Source organism: Ambystoma mexicanum, chromosome 3q (assembly GCF_040938575.1).
Source record: "Ambystoma mexicanum isolate Mex_15411 chromosome 3q, UKY_AmexF1_1, whole genome shotgun sequence".
Lineage (NCBI taxonomy): Eukaryota > Metazoa > Chordata > Amphibia > Caudata > Ambystomatidae > Ambystoma > Ambystoma mexicanum.
The window spans coordinates 265,258,660-265,284,766 of NC_090926.1; positions in this window are offsets into that span (position 1 = coordinate 265,258,660).

Genomic DNA, 26,107 nt, shown 5'->3' on the forward strand with positions numbered 1-26,107 from the left:
ACATAGGAAAATAAGAAAACAAACACTCATGCCATGATGGTTCATGGACATTTTCATGTGAAAAATGAATGTGTCCATTTTAATTTTCTAGAATTCTAACATACAGCTATCTGTTTCCTGGAACTGGGGCACACCAAAGTCATTTAAACAGCATTGCCAATGCCAACAGTTTTGGCTTTTGTGTAGGTATGGGAAGACACTCAACAGACACAGCCATAGTGGTATATTATCTACCCATTGTTGGTAGCAGATGCAAAAGGTGCAAGTACCTGGGCATCTAATGGCAGTGCCTGATAAAAGCGTAAAACGTATGCACTAACCAAAGATGTTGGTTTTTCCAATGCTTGTTTTGAACAGGACTTCATTGGCTTTTCCAATGCTTATTTTTAACAGGACTTCAGTGAAGGACATGCAGAGTGCTTATAAATCGAGTCCCGAAGGCAGGCCTGGTAAGTCATTTTGACTACACCAGTGGCGTGTTTACAGCTCCAATTAAGTCATTAACTCTCAGAAGACTGCTTTGAACAAACACTGGCAGGCACTTTGAATGTAAAGCCTGATGAAATTGAATGTAAAGCCTGATGGAAGGGCTTGATGAAAGCAAGCTCAAAGAGTTCCCACAAGGAGGTGTTTTGGGCGAGCAGAGGCAGGAATGGGTGCGAATGTCCATAGGGATTAGCATGGCCGTGGGCAGGCAATGTGTGGGCACATAACCAAACAACACCTACAGAGTATCACCCTGATTCATGGAATTATTTGCGTGTAAAACGGGGATTTGCGAGCCACTCTGCCCACAAATCCCTGTTTGATGAATGGGGATTTGCGGGCAGAATGGCACGCACATCACCAGGGGTGGACTGGCCGCTGAAAATGTGTAATATGGGGCCACTTTGAAAATTATTTCCAGGGCCTCTTTTGGTTTCCAGTCCACCCCTGTAGGACACTATCTTTTCTCTTCTTAAGGAATACAGAGATGGTCGCATGATTAGTAGATACTGGAAGAATTCCCTCCTCCCTGGACTCAATGTATACATCTCTCAAAAGCCCCAACACCATGTCAGGAAGAATCTTATAGAACTTGGCAGGCAGACCATCAGGACCCGGTGTTTTCCCGGAGTTCAAACTTGCAATGGCAAGCCTAATTTCATCCACAGTAATCGTCCGACTCAAGCCAGCCATCTCATCATCAGAAACCTTAGGAATCATCAAATTATCCAAGAAGCCAACACCACCGTCAAAAATACCAGCCTCATTCTCATATAAATTCATGTAGAAATCCTTGAAAACAGCATTAATCTGGCAAGGATCAAAAGTGACTACTCCATCCAGGCCTTTTATAGAGTTAATGGACCCCTCCAAAATCTGTTGCCTCAATCTGTAGGCGAGCCACCTGTCACACTTCTCGCCTTTCTCAAAATAAGCACTTCTGATCCTGTATAAATCCTTTTCAGCCCTAGCGCTCAAAACATTATTCAGGTTTTTCTTCAATCTCTTCAGTTCCATTCTTTTGTCAACATCATTTGGATCCCGCACCAAATCACCCATTACTTCAACAATATGGGCATCAGTTTCCATCTGCACTTTAGACAGTCTTTTCCTCCTACCACAGGATAAACCTAAAGCTATGCCCCTCATTGTACATTTGAATGCCTCCCAAATAACCTTCTTACTAATAACTTCTGAAGAATTCTCATTCTCAGTCACAAAGCATTCAGCCTCCGTTCTAATTCTCTCTAGAATAGTATCATCCTGTAATATAGACATATTCATCTTCCATTGAAAATTTCTATAACGTGCAAAATGCAAATACAGGCCCAAAAAAATACGTGCGTGGTCGGTGATTGCTATACAGCCAATTCGACTAGTTAAAAGATTTGTAATCGCAGACATGTGCTGAGAGTGCGTGATGAAACCTAAGCGGGAGGCACAGAGGGAGCACGACCTACCCCCAGTAGTTAGAGTAGGTGAATCACCATAAGGGTGCTATCCCCTGCTGTGACCGTGTATCGGTATTGCCGTAAAGGGGCTAGATGCAGGGTAGCCTGAGATCCAGGGATGGAGCTGGGAATCAGTTTGAGTTGGGGAATGTTGGGTGGGAGTTAGTAGTTGGGGAGTTTGGGTTGGGAAGGGGGTGAGTTGCGGGTGGGAGGGAGTTGGGGAAGCTGGGGACCGAGCTTACGTTTACAAGCCAATGCGGCAGAGGAGGATTGAAAGTGAGGGTGGAGTGGGATACGGTTAAGATAGTTACCTGGAATGTCAGGGGGCTCAATAGCTATTTCAAAAGGAGAAAGGTCATGATATATTTGAAAGGACAAAGGATTGGTATCGCCCTATTGAAATAAACTCATTTAACGAAGGAGAAGCAAGTAACAGTGGGGAAGAAATGGAAGGGTACCACTATAGGAGCAACCTACTCGGCTTATGCAAGGGGGGTCATTACCTGGATAGCACCTCATGTCCCCTTTCAGCTACTGCAGTCTACCATAGGACAGGACGGGAGGATGGTGCTGATTAAGCGTCTGCTAGAGAATAGAGAATTGAGTATTATAAACATGTATTCCCCGAATAAAAACACAGTGGGCTATTTCAGGGCCTTGTATGGCAAACTCAGCCCGAATATGGGAAGAGCAGTTAAATGGGGGGGGGGACTTGAACTGCACGTTGGACCCCCAAATTGATAGGTCGGATGGGAAGGTTATGCACCAGGGCCCTGCAGCTAAGGCCCTCCGGGCTCTGTTGGAAGACTTTCACCTGATAGATATATGGAGGTTGCATCACCCACAGGACAGGCAGTACTCGCATTATGCAGCACCGCAAGACCTACATACGCAGCTGGATTATGTTTGCCACGGAAGATTTGTTGGGAGAACTAGTGCGTTCAGGGTATAAAGCAAGAGTCCTTTCGGATCACTCGGCATTGATTGTAGAATGGCAGTATTCCCCGCCTAGGACGAGGATTCCGACATGGAAACTTGGAGCGGAGGCCTTGAAGGATGGGATGTTTAGGGAGGACTTGAAAAAGAAGATAGATGAATATTTTGAGCACAACACGGAGAGTGTGGAGTCAGCAGGTACGTTGTGGGAGGCATTTAAGGTGGTAGTCAGAGGTGCGGCAATATTGAAATCCAAGGTGTTGCTGGGGGAGATCACTAGAGAGCTCTGCAAGGCAGAGGAAAGACTGGAGGAGGTTATGCATAAAGGTGGGCACTCACGGGAGGAGATGGAGACCGTCGGAAGTTTGCAACAGGAATGTGAGACTCATTGGAGGAGACTGTGTAACCTGAATTATAAAAAATATGTGGAGCGACAGCATGCCGGAGGTGATAAGCCTGGCAGGCTGTTGGCCTGGTTATACAAATGTGAGACGCCCAGGCAGCCTATTAGAGCGATATGGGATAGGCACAGGCAGAAGTTATATACCCAAAGAGAGGTGAATGATAGGTTTGCAGAGTTCTACCAGCAGTTATATGCAGATGCTGGTGGGGCGACGGATACAGATATCGTTGACACGCTGGAGGAAATTGGTCTTCCCCAGATAGAGGCGTCAGATAGAGAGGTACTAGAAGCCCCAATCAGCATAGAGGAATTAGAGGCAGTGATTAACGTCCTGCCCACTAATAAGACACCAGGGATGGACGGACTCCCTGGTGAGTTTTATAAAACATACAGGGCGGAACTCCTTCGTCCGATGTTGGCAATGTTGAATGAGGCACTCAAAAATGGGGTATTGCCGGAATCCCTGAGAGAGGCGATTATTATTCTGCTCCTTAAGCCTGGCAAACCAAGCATGGATTGCGGGTCATATAGACCGCTATCCATGCTTAACCAAGACAGCAAGATCCTGACTGCGGTGTTGGCAAACAGGTTCAAGCCAGTCATAGACAGATTGCTCCATCCTGATTAGACTGGGTATGTCCCACACAAGAACATATCCATAAACCTTAGGAGGCGTCATTATATTATGGAACAGGTAGAAGAGGACCCACACCCGATGCGGTTAAGGCCTTTCACTCTGTCAAGTGGCCTTGGCTGATGGTGACTCAGAAAAGCTACAGGATGGGGCCAGTGTATTTGAGATGGGTGCATTTGTTATACAGCGCACCACTGGCTAGGGTCAAGACGGGTGCGATAATCTCTGACCGATGGCAACATGGTAGGGGCACCAGACAGGGTTGCCCGTGGTCCCCGGTGCTGTTTATCCTTTCTCTGGAGCCGAAGGCAATATATTTGAGAACACATTATGAGGAAGTGGGGATTCGCACCAGAGGTGGGCAGCATTTAATATTGTTGTATGGAGATGATATGCTGTTGTATCTGAGATACCCCGAAGAGAATTTAGAATATGTTTTGGAAGTGATGGACAAATACTCTGCATTTTCTGGGATAACAGTGAACCCTAAGAAGTCTTGTGTGTTTCCCCTTGGTAGGTTTAGGGGGTTATCGCGGGAGAAGTTACCATTACTTCAGATACCATGGGAGACGGAGGCCTTTAGGTACTTAAGGATAGATGTCTATCACATGACCGAGGTCGAGTATACACAGAACACAGTGAAAGCAATGACGAATATTGAACGTAGTATGAAGTTTTGGGCTAAGCTCCTCTTGACTATGATGGGTAGTGTGGCATTGTTAAAAATGGTGGTGTTGCCCAGGTTATTGCACTTCTTTGCGAATATACCCCACATGATACCTAAGAGGTTTTTTGTTAAGTTCCACAGCTTGTGCAGGGGGTTTATTTGGCACGACGCAAGAAATAGAATAGCACTGTGCAAATTGCAAAACGCATACGATTGGGGGGGCATTAACTTGCCTAACTTTGAGATCTATTTCCTGGCCAGTCAGCTATAATATGTAGCTAGGTGGTTATGAGATGACCCAACACCGGAGTCCAGGTTACTGAGAGCGGACTGCACCCAGTTTTTTCTGAAAGAATGAATCTGGCTGCCGAAATCGAGGCTGGGTGAAGGCAAGAGTATGCTGGGAGGGGGAGGGAGGTCTGGCAGAGGGTGAGTCAGGCAGTGGGGATCCTGTCCCCGTGTTCCCCGCAGATACCATTGTTTGTGTTGACTGGTGTAGATGACCAGTTGCGGAAGGTGATTCGTAGTCACTGGGAACCAAATGGTGTTGCGACATTGGGAGATGTGTGGCAAGATGGGAACATTTTGGAATTTGACACGTTAGTCGGGAGCACTGGTCTGGGTCGGGGCCAATATATTGCTTAAGCTAGGTTGATCCGGATAATAAAAGATACGTGGGAAGAGGGGGTACTGGAGAGTCAGCCAGCCGCAGCCATTGAAACTATTTATGACATGTCGGAGGGGGGTCATGAGGTCTCCCGGATTTATGAACTGTTAATGTCTAAAGTTGGGAAGGAGGTGATTCAATATAGGAGGGACTGGGAGGATGAAGCTGGAGAACCTATGGAGGACAGGTTGTGGGTGCGGGCCCAGAGGTATCATAAAAAGGTGTCTAGAAATGTGAGATTGCAACAAATACAGTTGTATATCACCCACAGGGCGTATATGACTCCCCGGAAGATTGTGAAATTCAAGAATGCGGGAATGCAGAAATGCTCTAAATGTGGGGAAGTGAATGTGGGCATGATACACATGTTTTGGGTATGCCCTGAGATAGGGAGATACTGGAGAGAGGTGGCTAGATGCTTGCATGAGAAACCAGACTAGAGGTGGAGTCCCTCTGGGCTTGCATGATTGGGGGGTTTCCCAGGCCACGTAAGATGAAACATTTGAGTAAACTAAAAGGCTTATATTCTTGCCAAACGCAGGATCGCCATGGAAAGCCATCAAAAGACCTAGGGTGTGGTGGAGCGACCTGCAGAAATGGGTAGAAGCAGAGACAGTGGTGTGGAGTGAAGCAGCCGATAGAGGAGGGGATGACTCAGGAGAGTAATTGACGGCTTGGAGACACTTAGTGGCCACTCTGTTTGATTCAATGAAGAACGACTCCGGAGAGGAAAACTCTCCGGTGGTGCAGGGGCATGTACACTCTCAGCGGGTGTGACAGAGATTGATACAGAGTAAGCTTGGGTGGGTGGGGGATAGTAGCGGGTTAGGAGGTGGGGATATTGATCTTTGTTTTGTAAAATTCATGAGTGTTATAGTTTGACTTGTTTTGGTTGTATATGTTGTTAAAATGGAAAATCAATAAAAATATATTTTAAAAAAAACTGTTGAAAAATATCAAGTTAAAAAAGTAGAAGACAGCGAAGGGGATCCAGTGAGATTCATTACCTATTTTTCAAACAAAGCAAGAGAACTTAGATCAATTCTAAAAAAGCATTGGCCGATTTTACAAACAGACAGGGATTTTGAAAAATATGTGGGATCACAGCCACAGATGACATTCTCAAAGCAAAGCCGATTAAAGAACATATTGCACCGAGTGATTCACACAAGATGAACCAAACTAACTGCCTAAGAAATAACAAAAGAGGATTCTACAAATGTCAGAAATGCAAGATCTGTGAGCAAGCAGTAACAGGGGCTCAAGTCCCCTATGGAAAAGATAACAAACAAATGTGTCACATCAACGAGAATATTACATGCACTACTAGGTTTGTGGTCTATAGAATATTTTGTCCATGTAATCTGATGTACATTGGGTTGACTTTTTGTCATCTTTAGGTAAGGATTCTTCAACACTACAGAGCTGTAAAAAATAAAGCCGTTAGTTATCCTCTGGCAGTACATTTTTAGGCAAAGCACTGTAGTGATGCAACCCTATTGAAATACACTGCTTTGGCACATATTCACGAACATTGTAGGAAAGGTAACAGGGAGAGACATCTTAGACAACCGGAGTAAAATTGATTATACAATTCAACACCCGGAAGCCATTTGGCCACAATACAGATGAAGAACTGGCGGTACATGTAATGAACAATTAAATGTAATTGGCTGCTATAAGTACGACATAATATAAGGTTGTATGTGAGACAGAATGTGGAGGATATTCAAAATCTCAAATTGAGTCTTATTAGATCTAAATTGTACTTGTGAGCGTTTGTCTGTGCCCACTTGGGTTAGACCAAATTAGAGTCATGTATGAAAAGGGAGCCAACTTGGGTGATATATTTACTATTTTGTTAATACAGCTCTTCAGCCTGACAGCCGTTTGTGCGTAAGCCTCCTGAAAGTCCTGGAAGTGATCATCTATGATTTTAGTGCACTGGCACAATGATATTAACGTTTTATAGTTCAATGTGATTTTCAAATTTTTCTGGCAAAAATTGTTAAATGGGTTATAACCTTTCACACGTTAGAATCACATAGAAAACAAATGTATGTTAAGCGCATTCAATGTAATAATTGTGCGCCAATAGGCGCTTTATACAAAAGAGATTGGTTTAATACTTAGAACGTACTGTTCCAAGATGGCGCTGAGAGTAACAGTGAATGAAGAGCCTTGTAAAGTTGTGGTCACATGACCACCAAGATGTTGAATCACGTGATATTCGAGTGTTGTATTTTTTTTTTTTAAATGGTGCCTGAGAAAAATCAAATGAAGTACACATGACGAAGTCCAAAGTGTGGGGATGCAACGCGTGGTGAAAGGGGAGTGTTTACTCCAGGACTTATTTACCCTCTGTAAGACCATGTCTGTCTGTGTATTTTTTACACTGGTGTTTTGATTAAATCACAAGTGTTAGCAAGTGCAGATCGAGTGCCGTGGTGTATGTTTTTTCAATACCTACCTGCTTTGTTAACCACTACAGAGGTAGCAAGGGGATTATTGTGAAAGGTGTGTATGTTTATATATTATAGGCTGTGAAAGCCGCGCTACAGTTAAGGTGAGTCGGACTCCCATAGGAACCCCTCAAAATTCTATCATTAATAACTTGATTCGAGTAATGGTTTTGGACGAAATTCCGAAAGTGATTAAAAACCAGTGGGCCCACCAGACTGTAAAGTTCCGTAAAGATTTGTTAAAAGTTTTAAAGTTATTAAGCGTCAAAAGATACTTTTCTTCTCCAAAAGTGCGGTCTACTTTTCATTAATTTTCCCATACACAAACAAGGTAAATTTCTGCCAAAGCGCACAGCCCAAACATCTGGACGGATTTGGACTATGTGCAAAACAACTTGGGCACGAATCATTGGCTTGCGATCCATGCTTGGTTTGGGGTTATTCCATGCAGTAGTTTATTAAATATTTGACAGCTAAGGGGGTGCCCTCTTGCCAAAAATAGATGGAGATATCTCAGGGATTTACCCAAAAGTGGTTGTTTTTAGAAATGAAATAGCCGCCATCTTGTTTTTTGTCAATGCAAGCAGTAACTGCCGCTATAGCAGAGTATAATGGGAAAATAAAAGTAGTTAAAATGCTATTTGCAGGTTCAAATAATTGCAAATGACTTTAGTCTAGAGGTGGGAAAGTTGGTTGAGGACAGTAAATGAAATTTGAAAGTTATAGGAGGTACAGGGAAGTTTTCTGTAGCCTCAGTTATAGCTATGAATAGCCGACATCTGAAAGCAAACTACATCAAAGAAACATCGTGTTTTGTGGGGGGCAAGGAGAGGGTAGGGATCTTGAGGAGAGCATCTGGGGAGTATGGGGAGCTGGCACATAGGAGGTGCCACTTGGGGGCCAGGAAAGAATTTGTTTTCCGTCTGTTCTTCTGTTATTCGTGGCTACATCCGAGGATACAATAGGACTACAGATAACCGGGGTATGAGTAGTTCCATGACCGTGGCTATATATTTTGGGGTGTCAGTGTTTTATTTATTTCTGAAAGTTATTTGTGTGGTATAGTGATGTTGGTGGTGAAAAATCACTGGCCATGGCCAAAGGCCATGGCCAGTGACACAGTAGGTATTTGGGAGTCTTTTTTATTTTGGCTTTGTGTTTTCAGACTTTCGTACATGTGAGACTTTGGAGAAAAACAGAAGAACATAGTTCAACAAAATTAATATAAAAAGGAGCAATCATACTCTAGTTTTAGATGCCCCATACACTGCATTTTAGTGTGTGCATTCTCACTTATGGTATTATATTTTGTGGTTCTGAAATGTTTGCCTACCCAGTTTACTGTTATGTGCTTTCTTTATCTTCAGCTACTTTACAAAAGTACATTAGTAGTGTTGTATTGTATTGATCTTTTAAATTTTATTCTAGTATAAAAACTTAAGTGAGTCCCCCCCACCTTTAACTAAGAATTTGTAACTGTGGTTATAATAAAAGTCAATGAACTGTACCCGCGGGTATAATAATAAAATGTTTTGGTTATTATTTTAATGTATTTGTGCATTTATATTTGATAAGTAGTCCTTAAAAGGACTGTTTTGGGGTACGCTAGGGTAGTATTTTAGTATATTTGGTGTACTGCTTTGATGGTTTGAAGGAACACTGCATTTCCTTCACCGGTTAGGTATACTCCATCATGTCTATAGAAAATGGCCATGTAGAACTGTATGTTGTTAATTGAAATCCATAATTGGTTGTGGTCTCTCATGAACGTTGAAACTACTTTATTAAAATGTTCTCAGTGATTTCTCAATTTTACCAGTAAATGTGGTGGGCCATCTCCATTTTTGCCTCTGAGTCAAATTGGAAAAGATAAAGATGGTGTGAGGAAATAGTTCCATTAGTTTTCCCATGTCTTGTTTGATCATTAAAGTAATGCACACACCTTGTACATTCACCAAATCATTGGGCCTCATTCCAACTTTGGAGGTAGCCATGGCACTATTGGCGCCATGGCTGCCTCCAAAACCGGGTCCGGTCTGGTTGAATGGGGACTTACCGGGACATTCTGACCTGTGTGGACCTGGTAAATCCCCATTCAACCAACCATTCCCCATTCCCATTTGAGCCCCCATAGGGCTCAATGGGAATGGGGAAGATGCTAATTACGTCAGACCACGCGTCCTTTGTGGCTCCCGCTAAGGGACCTCGGAATTGGGTGGTAAGGGTTTAATGGCACCGCTCTTCTTACAGGTGATCGTTAACCCTTACCGCCCAACTCGGAATGAGGCCCATTGCCTCCACAATGAATTAGTATGACGTCTGGCTGCCCTGTACTTCACACATTAAACATTTTGGAAAAACCTGGAACCAACGCATTCCCAGCAATCTAAACCACTTAATTGTAAAATCTCTCAAACCTAGGTCCATTTCAATATTTCATTTCTTACAAAAAGGTAGTAACCAAAACAGCCAACTGTCTCCGATCAGCCACACAGTTTTCAAACCAGCCATGATATCTGCAGTCTTTCACTGTTTCCAGTAAAATGATTCCTAGTTGGAATTTCTAGTCATTTATATGAGATGGGTATGTATGATGTGTGTGTTTTCGAGATTGTAATTGGTTGATGGTACTGTTGTAATTATCATTGGCTATCCAGCAGCCACTCAGTGCGTGGCATTGCTACCTGCGGGTAGATGTGGCACCCTATGCAACCGGGACTATAACAAGGCAAATTGAACGTTGTGTGTTTGTGGACGTGTGGTAGCCGCAGCTATTCGACATTTTGGGTGGAGTAGCATCATAGACGGATTGAGTGTTTTGTGGGATTGGGAGAGATCAGGGCAGTGGAGGAGGACCATGGGGAGTGGACGGGGGCTGGTATGTGCATTAGGGACACTTGTTTGGAGTTTGCGGGAGTGTAAATACATTTTTAAATTCACAGTTTTTGTGAATAGCCATGGCTATCAGCAAACGTTCATGCATGGGCTTGTCTATACCCGCGTGTATAAAAAGCACGTGTGTAGGCGTGTCATTGCTTTTCGTCTTTTTATTGGTTGCGTTCATAGGCGCGGCTATATTTATAGGCGCGTATATAAATATACATTTTCTGCGCAATAATCATATTGTTATGTGGATGATAGAGCACAGAAGGTTATCTGTGTGTTTTATTTTGTGTGCTTAGGTGTTGTCTTATTTGAAGTTTTGAAAGTTGCCGTAGTTTGTTTTTTAGTTTGTAGAAAATGTACGTGTACCCCTGGCTACAAGTAAGCTTTGTAGCTGCGTTCAATATCCGTGGCTTCCAGTTATGCTGTGCATGATTTTGTATGTGTTTCGTTGTTTCTAATCGGCTGGTGTTAATGTTGTAAATATGTACTTTTGTGTGATAGGTTGCAGTGAATATGTGTCAGCCATTTTAATAGTTTTCTTAGAGTATAGTCCTCTTTTTTGGCTTTGATTTTCTAAAGTATGAAACTCCCCATTTTGTCTACTTTTCTCATTTTGATTGAAGAACTCACACTGGGCAGTTCATGTTACCTGTGATAAAATATGATTGCCATTAATCAGTTGTTTGTGATTGTTTTGTTGAAAGTTTTATTTGATGATATGTTGATAATGGGGCTCTGTGTTTTGTGTGTGTTTTTTACTGTATTTTTTTAACAATGAAGTGGTCCTGTCGTATATGTAGAAAATGGGTGCAAATAATTGTTGGAAGTTGTTTATCACGAAAGAAAATTAATTTGAGTGAGGTGCATGATATAGAATCATGTACTTCCTGCACTCAAAATAAAAGAAGGAATATAGCAGTAGAAATGTGATATTTGTTTTCGACAATGCTTTTATACACACTTACGGTGTGTGTTAAAGTGCTTTTGGGGTGATATGAAAATGTGTTTGTTTTTAAAAGATTTTAGTTTTGCTGGTGTGGGGTGATTTGAAAATGTGGGTGCTTTAAAAAAGATTTGGTTTGCTGAAGTGTGTGTGTGGTATATATGAGAGAAAATGCATTGTCTTCATGTGTTTATTGTTTTGTGAAACCTAGTGTTTAATTTCATGAACAATATGTGTGATTGGTTTTATTGTTAAATATATATTCATAAAGAATATAGAATGGTATTAGTTGTGCAAACTGGTATTATGTAAAATAGAAATGGAATGGATTTTCTGGTGCAAATTGTCCTAATAAATGCAGGTGCGGTATGTGCTTAGCTATCAAATTTTAGTACACAAGTTAGAGGTTTAAAATGTTGGGATGGTATATTGGAAGGTTCCATGTGCAAAAGTTTAAAATAGGAAACACACCAAATTCTTTTTAATATTATTGTTACTCTACTGCTACATGATACAGAAATAATGGCAGCTGTGAATGGCAGTTTACTGGGCACACTGGTTCTTCCATGGAATTAGGGTGAATATTTAGCATACCCATAGTTACAGGTCTGACCGTGAGGGCTTTAATAAAGACTGTGGGGCATTATCTGATGCAGGAAAGCCCCCTTGGCTCCGGTCCTATTGCTATTAGGACTGCAGCTCATTATACTGCAGTAGTAATAGTGTCTTTATTAGGTTGGAGAACAGCAGCAGTAGTGATGCTTTTTTACAGTAGATTCCTGTGCGCAAATTATAGTCCATGCTTTAAAAGGGAGGCACTGGATGTTCTTTGCACATTGTGCAAGAAAACAGTAAGACGTGGCCCTTGTAATGTTTTGTCACAAATATTAGGAAAATGAATCATGATAAATCGTGTGGTGGGAGTCTCCTGGGAAGATGTGAACTATGCATATTGGAAATTGTATGTGCACCCCAAAATAAAAATGCTTGGGCTGATGTGTTACGCCACCAAGAGTTCATGAACCCTCGACTTTGGCAGCAGTGTCAATTCAACATGTTCCAGTTTTACTGTCTGACAATGTCTAAGTTATGAGAGTTATCTGTGATATATGCCACCAATGGGTAGCTGTGGGAGGTGGTGTAGGTATGGATTGTGACAATTGTGGCTTATATGTTGTCTTATATTTTCACTGTAGTTGTGAAGAATCCACCTCTACCCATTAAAGGTGCTGCCAGCAACAGCCAGAGTCTTCAAACAACTGCAGCACTGATACACTCTATTAGAAATGCTAGAGAGGGTCAGAGAGGAGGCTTCATTCTTTGTGGCATTGTTTTTTATAGTGGTCATTTTTGTTATTTTATGTTTTGCGCACCAGTTGGACGTTTGAACATGTCCAACATTGTGCAAAGAAACAGTAAGACGCCCCCCTTCTAATGTTGTGCGGAAAGCTTGGGAGCATCAATCGTGATAAATCATTGGGTGTGAGTTTCCGGGGATGATGTGGATGGATGATGCGTATTGGAAATTGCATGAGATGGTCTGGATCATACTGGGCTGCTGCCTTTTTTGGCTTATACGTGGTCTTATATCTTTACTGTAACTGTGAGCGGTGGTTGTGCAGAATCAACCTCCATCCATTAAATGTGCTGCTAGCAACAGCCAGAGTCTTCAAACACCTGCAGCAATTCACCACTCTGTTATTGAAGAGTTATTAGAAATGCTAGAGAGGTTCAGAGAGGCGGCTTCATTTTCTGTGGTATTGTCTTTTTAGAGTTGTCATTTTTGTTATTTTATATTTTCATCACCGGTTGGACATTTGAATATGTCTAAAATTGTGCAAGGAACACTAAGATGTGGCCCTTCTAATGTTCCGCCAGAAAGCTTGGGAACATCAATCATGACAAACCATCTGGTGCGAGTCTCCTGGGATGATGTGGATGATGCATATTGGAAATTGAACGAGCGCCACAAAATAAAAATGCTTGGGGATCATGTATTACGTGACAGTGGGTAGTGAGTAGAAGGTAGTGTGCCTTCCCTGTGTTCATAGATAGTAATACTCACTTTTTAGAGGTTGTATAGCCTGGCAGCAGAACTTAGTATTGACTGCTACTCACTATATTTGAGTGAACTGAGTTCTGAAGTGCCTTGGCCTCTATAATGGTAAATGATTTTTTAAAATATAAATCAGAGTTTTGTTAGATTATTCATATAGAATATACATTGTGCCAACATTACACCTTCTAGAAGGTACGCACTACTGTTTTGCCCTTACTTGGGCTTTACTAAGGCACATGGACATTTTATTTCCTCTGTATACAAGGCATTCCTTTTATACCGGTTTGCTTAAAGTGTCAACTCCAATTGTTTTTAGATAATGCCTGCTAGAGCCTGTTAAAGGTAAGTATTCAACTGACCCTGTTGTCAGTATATGTATCAGATTCTAGCAGGTGTAGTGCTATTCATATGATTCCATACAATTCTTGTCATACATGTTCCATTCATTTAGGTGCTTCACACTATATACATATTTAGTACTGCCGGTTGCAGGAAGATTTAGCAAGTTTCATTCAGTTTCACACAATTTATCACAGCACATTACTTTTGTGCCTTTTGGCTACTCCTTTAATTGTGGCTTCTTTCAGGATGGCAGCGCTCCACGTTGTGTCATGGAAACATATGATAAACAATTTGTGGTCATAGGCTGCGCAACAGGGGGTGCAAAGTTAAGGTGGCTTTAGCTGAATTTCATGGGTTTTGTTGTGTTAAGTTCTCACCTTAACATCCCTGCAACAAAAGTTTTATACTTGAGTGTATATATATATTACACGGCCCGCGGTAGCAGCCGTGTAGTTATGGTTAAGTTGCTAAACTCATAGGAAGAGAACTTTTTCGGCAGCTTATAACTTCGCTGCCCCTGGAGGAATCCTAACCAAACTTTGCAAAAAAAAGTATATGGCTGGCTCTGAATTATTTCGCCAAGTTGGGCGAGGTTCCGTTCAGAGGGGGGCAAAGTTATAGGGGGAGTCCCACATTTTTATTTATCCATAGACTGAATGTGCAAAAACTTTGCATATGGCTACAGCCCTAACGGTTGGACGGACTTTCACCAAATCTGTGGCAGGGGCAGGGGCTTGGGCCACAAAGAGTGCTTTTGTGTGTTTGATGGGAATCCGATCAGTACTTTTGTTGCAAACAACTGAAACGTACATCTCTAAAAATGAGTGATATCTGGGTCCGCTCTGCGGACCCATTTCCCTGTTTGCTATGTGGACAGAAGGGTCATTGGCTTGCGGAACGGCCAGCTGTCGGAGAACTTTGGACACGGCTAGTGGTTGGCTGGAAGGAAGCGCGCTGTGCGTCAACAATCTTTGCCTAACCCCACCATGGTGTATCGGAGGACAGTGCCCGGCAGAAGGGTCTGGATAATATACTGTACGCCATGTGTTGGTGGCAAGAAGGGAGGGAAAGGGTGGGGGAGTGAGAAGTGGTTCATGTAAAATATGTGAATAGGTGGAAGAAGACGGAGTGCCTGCAGTATTCGTGTGTATTGTGCCACTTCATGGGAACCTAGACAGGCGACTACTTTGTGTGGTGATTGGAGGCAGCTGTTGTAACGGCCTGATAGCTTGTGCCGCGACCTGTTTGTGGCAATCTCTTTCCGTGGTGAGTGGTGGCAGGTGAATATCAGAAAGAGAGTGAATTGTACATGACATAGGTTCGGTGGGAGTGCCCGTGGCTGTGCTCTGCGGATAGATTGCAGTAGTACATTTGGTGGCATGCATGGGTGCATGAAGTAGCGCTGGGTCTGTTGAAAGATTAGACTGCTGGGTGCATGACCAAAGGCCATAGGCCATAGGGCATGCACTCAAGAGCCTAGGGCTTCAGCACACCCACCACAGCAATGCATGTCTAACTCTGCATCTGGTGGAGGGTGGTGCTTGGATAGCGTGCTCTGTGCAAATTGCTTGGAGTAGGGGCAATGTTGTGAACATTTTGTGGTTAGGTTGGCAGTGACACAATACTTTCTGAGTGGAAGTGGGTAAGACCATAGTATGTGAATGAAAGGGCGTAGGGGCGCCGGAGACAGTGGGGGTCATAACAAGTTTGGAGGTAACCATGGCGCTGTTAGCGCCATGGCTGCCTCCAAACCCATACCGACTCCGCCCTGGTGAATGGAGCTATTACCGCCACATTCCAAGGTATGTGAATGAAAGGGCGTAGGGGTGCCGGAGACAGTGTAATGTTTGTAGATTATGGTAAATGTTTCACTTTACACTGTATAGCTCCTTTGCTGTGCGGAGGTTGGGTAGGAGTGCTGGTGCCAGTGGTGCGTATGTGCATAGTGGTAATTGGTGACATGCTGACATGCATGGTTGCATTACGGTGCAGGGAATGTGGTCAAGGAGCACACTCACTGCAGCAATGCAGGTTTGACTGTGCATCAGGCACAGGTTGGTGATCTTTGGAGAATGGGTGTGGAGCACATTGTAGACATGCTACAGCAGCACAAGTGTGTTGAAAAGCATGTATTGTGTGTTCCATGGTTGTGGTGATAGTTGCAACATGCTACAGTATTTGGTGTACGGCAGGATATGTTGCAGTGAGAAGTTGTGCAGTGTGGCCACAGGGTGCAGTGTTTATATAATGCGAGTATGGAAGATGGTATGGTTGAAGTGCAGCTTATATGTGCTTGGTTACTCTGCTATGTTCAGATTTATTGAAGTAAGCCCAATGTTGTGAAGATGTTGCGCTTAGGTTGCCAGTGACACAATACTTTGTGAACTGCAGTGGGTAGGGGTGGTGCAGGCTGTGGTATGTTTGTGGATTCTGCTAATTGTGACACGTTTTCATGATGGGTGTTTTATGGTGTGGGGGAGTTGGGTAGAAGTGCTGCTACGTATGTTACGTTTGTGCATAATGTTAGCTGCCCAAATGGTCGCATGCATGGATCCATAGTGTTGTGGTGGGTGTGGGCAAGGGATACAATGTTGTCTGCATGGCCAAAGGTGTGCTGGGTGCGCCTCAGGATCTTTGTGGATGCTGCAATCGTGCATTCTTTCGCAGACGTTTCTGGTGGAGGGGCTTTGGAATCAAATGGAATGTGCACTGACAGTGTTTAACAGGGCATATGGAGTGGTGTACAGAAATGATAGTGTGCAATGCAGAGGTTTTGCATGTGATTGAGCATACATGTTTGAAAGTTTGACAGCACCCAATGAGGGAGTGCTGCAAAAATGCCAGTGCAAAGGGAAGAAGTATTGTGTCTGCTTTACTGGGCCGTGGCCCTCACTGTAGATGGGAAAGTGCACGTGCCACATCCTGCCATTATGAGCATGGTGGCTATGTAAACGGAATTGTGGGAAATAGGCAATTAAGTGTTTAGGGTGTGGTTGACCAGAAGGGGTGCTACCATTTCTTCCCAATACTGTGTCGTGAGGTTGGTCGATATGAAGAGACGCACAGTGCTTATCGTCGGTGATACCTTTGTGCACCATTTGCAGAGGTGTTGTGTGCAAGTGCACACTGGTGACGCGAGTTATGATTGCTTAGCTTACCATAACTGGCGAATTTCAGGGGTTTTTTGGTTTTACCTGTAACTATAATGACCCTGTAACAACGTTTTTCCATTGAATTTCATAGGTTTTTGCTAGTGCAACTTAACCATAATGTCCCTTTAACAAAGTTTTTTATATATATATCAAACACTAGCTAAATTATGATGGGTTTAAAAAGGCAAATGTCCAGTCCTGAGCCACATCAGCAAGGCATTGTGGGTATGCAAATTAGCTCAAGCCATTTGCTCCACAAAATAAAACATTGTTTTACAGGGCAGTACTACTTTATACATAGCTCAATCAACCCAAGACAGACATTTCTCAAGACTGCAGACAACTACATACCTAGTTTCTTTAGGGATCATCAGTGCAGTATAGTCTGACAGTCTTGTGGTTGGAGCGCTGGGGCATGTTTAACAAACACCAGCAAAATTATGAAAAGCTTTTAAAAACCCTTCCCCCTGAAAGGTGAAAGTGCAATACATGGAATATTGTACTTTCACATTTCAGGTGGAAGAATTTTTTCAAGCTTTATTAACCTACTATAACTTTACTAGTGTTTCATATACGTTTTACAGGCATCTGGTATTCACATTGCCAAACAGCCTGATCTAGTTATCAGTAGGGAATTAACATTGCTTAGAGGAATTGAAAAATGTCAAAAGAAAGAAATCTCAAAATGGCGGGAGCAGAACTCCCTACAAAACTATTTGGGTGAGTCCCTAGGGGACTGCGCATCATGACTACCCCCTCCTTTGAAGATCAATATCCTGAGATGCTCAAGGAATGTGGTGGCGCCAGTAAGCAGTCTTCAGGGCGTTTCTTGTCCATTCTGGTCAAATATGCCAAGCCGGATCATGCTGCTGTCTTGAAGCTCATTGAAGTAGCAGAAACCGAACTCAAGGCTATTCCTGCCATTGAAGATGGCAATACATTCCGATCCAAAATTGGCGAATTATGAAGAGGAAATAAAACAGCGGAATCACAGGAAATGTATTAGAGATAAAGCTGACTACGAAGCATTCAGGTATTTACATTTGCCAAACATTTTGACACCTTACGCAAAACCTCCAAGTCACAGCAAACTCCATCTCAGTCCAAGGAAGCTGGCACTACATCGTCAGAATCGTATGTATCAAACTCAGAAAATGATGAGCCTTCAGTAAGGCTTACTTTTTTAGAGGAAATGCGGCTGCTGTGTCAAGATGGAAAAAATTAAAAACGGGACAGCGGTCGCGCTCGAGGTAGAGGTCGCAATATGTTGAATGGAGGAAAACTCGCCGAGGCCAACGTGGGAAATGACTCAAACAAGGGTCCACAGAGCAGACAAACACGCTCTGTGGCCAAATCCAAGAAGTGATTCCTATGAAGAACACACAGGTTATCAACTTGTCTACGCACATCTTGACTGGTCCTCAGTTGGGTCTCCTGTCATTTGGTTATACATTTTTGTCCCTTTGATTACGTGCAAACCCGTTTGGATTTCAATCAGTTTTTCCATAAAATCAAATTTACAACATTTATTGTCAATCCTGTTAAAAGAAATAAATGCATATCCTGCACAGGTAGTACCAATCTACTTATTTCGGACATTGTGTCCCTCACTGATCTGGCCACCTTGGCCGATGCTTCCTTCGACCCGCCCAACATCAATTTTTGTCAATTTTGACATCAACTCTGATTGGCCTGTCCTGTCTCCACACAGCTAAAAGATAAATCTAAATTTAATCCACCAATGCCCACCGGGGGTTGTTGGAGGCATTTCATGACCCATGCATTGTTGAAATGCACAAATTACGCAAGTCATCTGACTCAACCATCAAACGCAATTTAACTCACCAGCAATACAGTGCTTTACAGGAATTACAAAATCTACAAGACATTGGCCCTCATTACGACCCTTGCGGAAATCAACTGACATGACCGCCATAGCGTAAATAGCGTTTCCGCCACTGCACGATGGAGGAAAGTGCGGCTAATTCTGACCCATCGGGCACGAGCATTACACCATGGCGGAAGTGCAAAGTCCGCGATGGCGGAAATGACCCCAAAACGCCCCTTACCGCCGCCGTACGTCACCCTAGGTGCAATTCCGCCACCCATCTTAGCGGTCACCGTAATGAGCGGTCAGCGCTAAATACGGTCACCATAAATATACGGAAACGGAAGTAAAAACATGGGGCCGGAACGGGAAACAGCACGCCGTACACCTATAAAATCAGAATCCCAACACAACCATTAAAAATCCGACCCTGAGACACATCCCAACCCGTTAGCCACCCCAGTTAAAAAAATAAATATGGGAAAAGTTGCTTAAAAAGCGTGCGACCGCAAGCGGCAGGTCCACTTCTCCCACGAGGAACTCACCGTGCTCACAGAGACCCTCCAGGAGAACGCTGCCGTCGTCTTCTCGACGCAAATGACCAGGACGGCACTTGCGAACAAGAAGGCCATATGGGCGCTGGTGGCACAGCGGGTAAGTGCGGTGGGGACCGCACCCCGCAACCCACAGCAATGCAGAAAGCGATGGGACGACTTGCGGATACGCGTCCGGAGCATACTCTCTGCCAACCGGAACATTGCCACAGCTACCGGGGGAGGATCGGAATCACCCATCAAGTTGACCCCCTGGGAAGAAATCTGTGCCTCCACCATTGGAATGGAGAGCATAGAGGGAGTCGGAGGGATGGAGAAAGGAGTGCCGACATCAGAAGAATCAGGTAGGTGGCCCAAATAAAACCATGCCAAATCCACAATTACCAACCATGTGAAGTACCATGTGTCCCCATAGTGCACTAGAAACACATGTCCAGGAGAACGACCACATACATTGCCATGACAGCGCCCCTTAAAAGTCAGATTAAATAAATAAATATTAAAAAATCCAAAAAACACACTCTACATGTGCAGCATGCACACCCTAACTGCAGACTGCAAAACAACTGCATCCCCAATGCACACAAAAATGAGACCACCTCCAAGGCCCTGACCCAAATCACCCCCAGGTACCACCCCAATGCATGTGATACAATTGCCATTACAATTACCACAGACCCATGAATAACGCTCGCCCTCCTTTACTCCACCACAGGGTCAGATTCCAACGACGAGCTTCAGGACACCCCTACCAGCACACCTGCAAAGAGGGCCAAGACCAACGGCCAAAGACCCTCCACCTCAGCTGCACGGATCAAGACACGGCAGCAGCACAAATCGAGTGGCAGCACACTGGATGGGACATCAACAGGCACCCCAGCAGCCAGCATGTCCACAACAGCAGCACCACAGGTCCCCCCAATGGATGCCACAGAAGGCACTGCTTCTGGTGGCAGCAGCACCATAGGTGACACTGCTTTCATGCCAGCATGCTCCGACACAGAAAACGGTGCTGTAGATGTAGGATCCATCCATGACCTCTCCCAATCCCCCTGTATGTTTCATCCCATACACCATGAGGACACCACGCAGGGGCACCCACAAGACGACGACTGGCCAACCCCCACAAGGCCTGTTGCAAGGCAACATGAGGCGTCCAGCCCCTCTGTGACACCACCGCAAATGGGCATGGCCCAGCAGAGGCAACAGTCCCTCGAGCAGATGATAGTGCAACAGCAGCAAATGGCCACGCTCCTCAAGGAGCATGCTGATGAATGTGGGGGTTCTAAGGCAGCCATTGAAACATCTACTGAGACACTTAGGGCAGAAATGGAGCGTAGTACAGAGACACTAAGGGCACAAATGGAGAGAAGCACCGAGAGCCTGAGGGGACAAATGGAGAGAAGCACCGAGAGCCTGAGGGGGGAACTGCATGCGACGTCCAAAGACGTATGTGGTGAACTTGCCGCTGTGCGCCGTGTGCTCACTGAGCTCTCACAAACCCTTAGGGACATGCATGGACGTGAGCAGGCAGAGACATCATCCGTTGCAAGTTCCGTCCAGGGCAGCCCCCAACGTAGATCTGGGAGGAACCGGCGCTCCACAGGCAGGGGTGCCCCTGATACCCGGAGAGGGGGCTTGCAATAGCGTCTGCCCACTGACGATGAGCGTCTTCGGACACTGGTGTTCGGGGGGGAGGTGGGAGGGTGTAGGGGGTGTGTTGGGCTTCATTGGGTGGCGGGTAGATTGGGTGTGTAATGTCATTTCACATATGCAATACAACTCTTCACAATCATCCCATGAGATGTGTGGACATTGATCATTGTGTACGAGGCCTATCTTTGCGTACAGTCCACATTGTGCATGTCCCAGACACACACAGTGCCACAAGTCCCGTGTCCATGTAACAGCCACCAGGCGTGAGTGCTAGAAGCATGCATCTATGAGATTCTGACGGAATTCACGGGCCTCCTGTGCCTCGCGGACCCCTTCAGGTGCTGCCACATCCCCACCCTCATCATGACCATCTTCAGGTGCTAGCAGTTCTGCGTCGGGGGGCATGGCCACATTCCTACGTACGCACATGTTGTGTAGCATGACACATGCCATGACCATCTTTGCCACCTTCTCATGGTGGTACAGGAGTGCCCCGCCAGACCTGCTGAGGCAGCGGAAACGAGCCTTCAGTAGGCCGAATGCCTGTTCTATGACCACACGGGTACGTGAGTGGGCATGGTTGTAGTCCTCCTCATGCTGGTCCTGTGGGTTCCAGATTGGTGTGAGGAGCCATCTCTTCAGTGGATACCCGCAATCACCTGTATGTGGACGAGAAAGGATGTTTGTGGAATGTCATTGCTACGTACGCACCCCCACCCCCTTCCTGCCAGGTCATTCACGCATCACCTACCCCACATACTCATGCATTAAATGAGACTCACCGAGTAGCCAGGATCGGCGCCCTGCGTGTCGCTCCATGTAGCGTGGTATTCTAGAGTTCCGCAAGACCATAGAATCATGTGTTGATCCTGGAAATCGGGCAGAACAATGTGTAAAGATCCTGTTGGAGTCACACACCATTTGTACATTGATAGAATGATATTGTTTCCGGTTGCGGTACTGGGCCTCCATGGCATGTGGGACAACCAATTCCACATGGGTGCAGTCGATGGCACCAATGCAACCCGGTATGCTGGCAAGTGAATGGAATCCCACTTTTGTGTTTGTAAGCTCCTGCTCCGAGCGTGGTAAAGTGATGTAGTCGTCTGAGTGCTTCAGGAGGGCATCAAGCACTTGGAATAGTGTCCGTGAGAATAGGGGCTGTGAAATGCCATGCAACTGTCCGACTGTGTGCTGGTAGGTGCCTGTGGCCAGGAAGTGGAGTACAGACACCACCTTCAGTAGGGGTGGGATGGCGGTTGGGCTATCTATCATGCTTACAAGGTCAGCGTGTGTCATGTCGACAATGGCGGTTATGGTGTCCCGGTCCAAACGGTAGAGGGTGTGGATCTGCTCAGCTGTGAGGTTGAACGGATCAGCTCGGAGGCGTAGGATTGCGGGCTGCCTGCGTGGTGGTAGTGGCTGTGCTGGTGGGGCTTGCTGGCCATGCCTTGCCCTCCTCCTCCTCCTCCTGCGTCTCCTCTGTGCGGCCGGTTGTTGCAGTCGTTGGCGTTCGTCTTCTTCTTGAAGTTGGAGTACTTGCAGTGCAATCAGGTCCCCCAGGCCCAACATCGCTAGTCCTGCCGGTAGCATTCTGGAGTGGGTGTGGTTGTGGGAGGGGTTTGGGTATGCAATTTATGTGTTTTCAGGCTGTATAGCCGTCACCTGTGGTGATTCATTCCACCTGTGTCAGCTGCAATGCCTTTCGTGCGAGCACGTCCCGCACACGACGCTGCAAATCGACGCATGGCATCTTGCATTCGCATTCATGTTCTTAATCCCGAAGGCTGTGGAATATTGGTTTACATGTTGAATCTGCTATGGTCCCATTGTTGCACATACGATATTTGCATTCGCAAGCAGACTTGTGAAGGGTCAGCGGAATGTAGTGCTCGATCAACGGTGGACCCTCATGCAGCACTGTACCGAGGTTCACCGACGGCGGGGAGTCCCATCAGTGAATGAGGGCAGTTACCATTTTCACACACAGACGCACTGCATAGATGTATTTGTGAATACTAGCGTTCACAGATGCCTTTTCAACGTGATGTTGCAAATTAGGAATTCGAAGGACAGCGCTTTCGGTTTTCAAGTAGCGGCGTGGAGACGCCCACAGGTCTGACTGGAAATGTAACGTTCTATTGTTGAATGTCCTTGGGACAGGGCCCATGACGGGAATGCAATGTATGATATGATTTGAATGGGATGCGCTATAGCGTAGTGGACGATAAGGCAGGACGTTCCCTAATACATGTGACTTCACTACACAAGGGATCCGGGCAGGAGCACAGTGGATTTTGAAGGCTGCATTACGCACAGACTCAATGGAAATTTCGAATGTGATGTGAGTGAATATTCAGGCGTTTTCATTACGGGATGAGGGAATGATGAATGGATGCATGGGAAGATGTTTTAATTGGGAGTCGGCCATGTACATGGCTATTTGGAATGTATCCCCTTCCCCTGCGCTATGTGATGCAAGGCTGCCATAGTGGGACCATCGTCTGTCTGCCCTTGTTGAACCCTCCCTGTCTCGGCGTGCCTTCAATCACTTGTGTCTATGCACGTTGATGATCCCATCTGATGGATCCTGTTCTGAAAGGTGCATGCACACAGACACTCGTTTGTAATAGTGTATTCACCTCGATTTGTGTCGTAATGATTCAGAAGTGATTTTTGATTGCAATTGATCCTTATGAGTGGGCTAGCATGCATATGGTTGTAGGTTTGGTGTGTTGGATGTAGTGAGTAATACATATGAAGTTCGGATGCCCATACTATATTTTTTTTCATTTGGGTGACAGGTATCTCCTCCCCTTCTGCCGCTGCCATCTGTACGCCACTCCTGCAGATGGCTTCTACAGTCGACACCTGCAGCTTCGAGTTAATCAGTGGAGCACCATTACGATCTTATGGGACGATCGGCAATGGCCCACATGCCCTTACGCAGTACTAGTGGCTAGGTGCAGCATACCTAGCTTCCAGCTGGACTAGTGCCTACTTCATGGGACAGGCCTGCGGTCCTAGGCGCTTCCATGTTGCCTTTTTGGACGTGGATGTGGCCCCTGTGTGCCATGGAGGTACAGGGCGTCACACATGGGGAAGCTGGTCATTTATTGCGGATGCAGCCCACAGTAATGCTGATCATTTGTGAGTTTATGCTCAAATGGCTGTATGGCCTTGGTGATTTTGATGTGCATTAAATTTATATTCAGATATTAACCGTGTAGCGTTATTCTTTGCTAGTAATGTGGCATTTTCCGATTTGTGGCGCGATGTATAGAGAGGTGTTCTGCATTGGGTTCCGGCTTCTGGGTACAGTTGTGTGGTACGTGCTTATGCTGATGGTTGTTTTGACTACTGCCATGTGTACAGGGCTGGTGCAGTCTCCCTCAGGTTACTGCTTTGACTGTTGGTTTACACTGGTGGCAAGCGATGGGGGACTGTTGTTGTTTTGTGTCATGGAATTTTCAGTTCATTTTGATGTACTTGCACCTTCAGATGCCTGTGCTGCATCAGTACGGCAATGGTGTGTTGCCAATTGTGGATGGCCACTCACAGGGCACTTGGGGCCCCTGCATGCATTTGTTCGTTGGCATGCATGGGTGACTTGTACATTTCACTGGTTGCATGGTGTGACTGCATTGCGCCTACGAGGAGTTGTGCAATGTGGCCAGGGAGTGGAGTACAGGCACTCAGTAGGGCCATTACGGTTGGTTCGCGATGCCGTAGTTCTCGCCATGGCGGAATGGTACTTTCCGCCATGCTTGATGGCGTTAGGTGAATGTCCGCTGGGGTCAGCATTCGCGTACCGTTGCGCCATGGCGGATATTGCGGTTTTGCAAGGCGCGCGTGCGCGTACTTGGTGCAGTTACCGTTGGCGTTCATTACGGTGTCGCTAATCGCATCGTACTTTACGGTGACGGGTCATAATCGCAACGGGCGCTATTCGATGGCGGTATTACATTTCCGCCATCGTTTTTCGTATTCCGCCAGGGTCGTAATGCGGGCCATTGTCATTAAGCCAGCTGACAAGGTTTCTGATATCGTCCTCCAGGATTGCTGCGATTATGTGGCTGAGGCACATAGGCAACTTCGGGAAAGAACTTGCTGTTTGGCTCTGCCCCCAATACTTTTCCTGTCATACAGTTGGAATTAAGGACATTGGTGAATAAATGGTGTGATAATGGTTTACCGATTAGGACATACTCACATTTTTTGTTCCTTCTTTTTTCACCATCCCCACCATTTATTTTTTTGCCCAAAATCCACAAATCTCTAGTCCATCCACCTGGAAGACCCATTGTCACCTTACCAGGATCTCTGTTGGAGAATCTTTTCTGGTTTTTTGATGAGACTTTGATTTTGTTTGTGTCCGTTTTACCCTCTTATTTGCAGGACACCAAGGATTTTTTACAAAACATTAATGAAGTACCATGGGAAGAGGGTTTGATGTTGGCCACTCTCGACGTGGTTTCATTTTATACTTCCATCGATCATGAGGTTGACATGAATGCCTGTAAATACTTTCTGGACACATGTTTGTTAAATCTCCTTGCATACAGCACTATGATTTTGGAAATGTTACATTTCTGTCTCTGTAATGTGTTTATTTTTGAAGGAACCTTTTTTCGTCAAGTGCGAGGCACTGCTATGGGCAGTACTTTTGCTTTGCCCCATGCAAACCTGACGATGGGTTGGTGGGAGGCCACCTTCCTGTCAGATCATTTATCAGAGAATTTTCCTGGACAGATTGTGTTGTGGTGGAGGTACATTGCCGACGTTTTCATCATCTGAAAGGGCACTGAATGTGATTGGTCAACATTTTAAAGGGCATTAACACCAATTGAGTTAACTTGATGTTTATGAAAAGCCATAGTTGCAGTGAGATTGTGTATCAAGACGTTACTATCACTTTGGATACGTCTGTGTTACACACCTATATGTATAAAAAAAATTAACAGTACAAGTCTTCCTCTGC